Here is a 3505-nt window from a genome sequence, read left to right as displayed (position 1 = left end):
TGTGATCAAGAGTTTTGTTGCTGATGTGTAACATCCCAAAATTACAGGCCAATTTTTTTTTTTAATTACGTTATTATAAACCAACAGTATAATAAATCATCCATAATATCATGTCATGAAAAAACCAAAGTAGAAGTAATCAAAACATGTTATCATAAAACAATATCAGAGTGTAATCCCAAAGATCTCATGTGCGGAAAACAATAGTGTGATGTGCTGCGATCGAGCCGGCTTCTTTCCTTTAAAAACGAGAACCTGAAACCAAAACTAAAAACCGTAAGCACAAAGCTTAGTGAGTTCCCCCATCATACCACATACCATACAATCACATAGCATATATACTGCCGGGCAATTCTGAGGTGCCCGACCTACCCGGTACGGCCGTTCTGGGGTGCTGACCTACCCGTGTCAAGCCGTTCTAGGGTGCTGACCTACCCGTGTCAAGCCGTTCTGGGGTGCTGACCTACCGTCGGTCCTAACAACCGATCCTCATGGACTATTCCACCCCTACTACTACTATCACATTTTGTAACACCCATGTTTCTGGGCTAAAGCATTAATAATGGTGTAATTGTCTAGGTCAACCTTTGTAACTCATTATGAAGTAATAAAGAGGAATTATGTGAATTATGTGCTTATTTGCTTAATTATTATGATTTATTAATTAATAATAAAAATAAGCGTTGAAAATAAATATTAGATAAAGCCGATATCTTTTAAGAAAGTTGTAGTGGCCGAAATAAGGATTCCGGAGATATAAAGAATGCCGAAATCCGAGTTATAACGAAGAAGTTATGACCCGTCGAAGTTTCACGACAGAACCGACATGACACCGGGAAGAGTAAAAAGTAAATTTATGATAAAGTGCTTTTTATCCTTATCAATATAAATGAAAGTCATAGTGTTCGTTAAACCGAGAGCGTGTGTAAAAAGAACGCCCAAATCTGATTTCATATGAGGGAGTTATGATTTTTCTAAGTTTCAGCTTAGTAGTAGACAACTAAAAACTAGAATTTTAGATCGGGTGATTTTTAGCCGACACAACCTAAACAAGAATCGAAGGTCTCGTCAATAGTAGTACAACGGTAAAAATACTGACGAAAACGGACGTCAGATGAAGAAGTTATGAATTTTTAACGGATTTTCCTGTCGCGGTCTGTTAAAAATAATAATATAAAAATTAAATTTAAAATTAGCCAACGAAGTCAAAACTAAAGTTGTAGAGCGTAATTTTACCTACGCGTGCATATAAAGAACATCAAAAACGGAGCTCGTATGCGAAAGTTATGGATTTTAGAAGGTTTGGGTGCAATTTCCGAGAAATTCCCATGGATTGGAGCCGGCCACGTCACCCTCGTTCCTGGCGCGCCACGTATCCGATCTTGGTGAGTCATTGCCGCGTGTCCGAGTCGGAAAGCTGTCCGAAGCGAGGTCCAGTAGGCGTCCGACGCATGTCGCATCCGGTGTCGGAAGCTCGCACGGGCCACGTCCGAGCCTCGTGGCCTTCGCATCTTCTGCCGCCTGTCCAAAGCTCGCACGAGCCACGTCTTCCCTTCGGATCCGAGTCTCGCAGCCACTACGTGGAGCCTCCTTAGCCACCATTCTTCGACCTCGCACCCTATAAATAGGAGGGTTGCGAGATCTCCCAGCTAGAATGAGAAAATTGTCATTTTTCACCCCTAAACTTATATTTTGACTATTTTGACTTCCCCCAAAGCCCCGGTATCATTTCCAACACTCAAAACACGTCCCGAAGTGCCCGAAGACCCGGAAAATTTAATTTTTCAGTTTTGAAGCTTCGACCCTCGCAGAGCCCGGTTTCTAATTAAAACTCCCGGTATTATCAGAAACGATCATTTTAAGAAACGAAGTGCTGCTCGATTTTTATCAAATCAAGTGAGTATATAGTCACTTTCATCTTACACATAGATATGAAGTATTTTATATAAATACGTGCTATATGTATATATATTGATTGTTTATTTGAGATGGTTTTCAAATGAATGTTTATACATGTTTTAAAATGATTTAAACTGTATATATATATATATATATATATATATATATATATATATATATATATATATATATCTACAAATATGTTGGGTATAACATGGGTAGATGAAATAGTTGGTGTGTGATAAAATGAAGACAGGCCTCGATGTTGTTGTTGTTCAAGTCATCTAGCGGAGTATGGATGGCGACCACGTACTCTTTTAGACAGTCCAGTGGAACGCTAGCAGGCTCGCAACCTGTAGGTGTTTGTGGGCTTGATGGTCACCGGTGTACTCCATCCCCCTCATGGTTGCCTTATGAACATATATGGCTAAGGAATCCCCTTAGCAGTAAAGTCCATCCCGATGATAAAATCCTTAGATTAGGTCCCTTGTATAGGTGTGTAGGGACATAAAGTGAGGATAACGGGAATGGGTAATCAGGGTTATTGTTGGTTTGATGAAATTGATAAATTTATTGTTGATCGATGAAATTAATAAATTTATTATTATTTGTGGGTTGAAAACCCTATATGCTCACCAGACTCCCAAGCCTGACCCACTCAGCTATCTGTGTTACAGGTAGTGGACCTAGAGCATAATTTGGATGATGATGAAGGATTTTTGGATTATAGGTTAGTAGTTGTAAATAACTGTTGTAAGGATTATAATGTACTGTTTATGCTTTTGATCTGTATCGAACATGACATCCCGAGTCTTTTAGATGAAATACATTTCTACGGAAATGCTTTGATAAATCTTTATCATATTTTTATTTTGGGAACAAATTCCGCAACACTTTTATGTAAAATATTACTCTTACTTTCAAACAAGCGTAAACAAAATCGGTCTTTTCTGGCCATGAAATTGGGGATGTTTCAGTTGGTATCAGAGCATTAGTTTAAGCGAACTAGGAATTTGTAGGATTTGTAGACTTAAAATTAGAATACTAAGCGCTGATTGTGAGGTATGAGCAGTAGTTTATGCCTAAAATTCTTTTATGTGCTAAATGCTTTGTGCCTAATATGCTGTTATTTGTTCGGATCTACGGTCTGCTGCCGATCGGATCTGGAAACCTTATGTGTTAAGGATTCTAAACGTACGACTACGATATTAGAACTAGCATGTAAACGTTTCGGAGTCTATAGTGAATAAAGATCTAAATTCACCCTATTCGGTGTATATATCAAGATGGCAAGAACCCACAGTGGAGCTGGGAATGCAAATGGGAATAGGAATCAACCCCCAGTACTTGAGCAAGTACCTGTTGCGGAAGCTGCACCTGAGCCAATGACGATGGCTGGAGTACAAGCGATGATACAGATGACGTTGGATCACCAAATGGAGGAGACAAGGCGATTACTACAATAGAATAGGGAAGAAACTACGATACCTGTTGAACAGCCTGAATTGAATGAAGGGCAATCGGAAGGAGAGAACTACAGTGGGACTGTTGGTCAAGCCAACCCACCGATAGTTAAACGAAACAACCAGGATGGAGGAGTTGATGG

The sequence above is a fragment of the Lactuca sativa genome, chromosome 5 (assembly GCF_002870075.4).
Source record: "Lactuca sativa cultivar Salinas chromosome 5, Lsat_Salinas_v11, whole genome shotgun sequence".
Taxonomy (NCBI): domain Eukaryota; kingdom Viridiplantae; phylum Streptophyta; class Magnoliopsida; order Asterales; family Asteraceae; genus Lactuca; species Lactuca sativa.
This window is presented reverse-complemented; position numbering follows the sequence as displayed.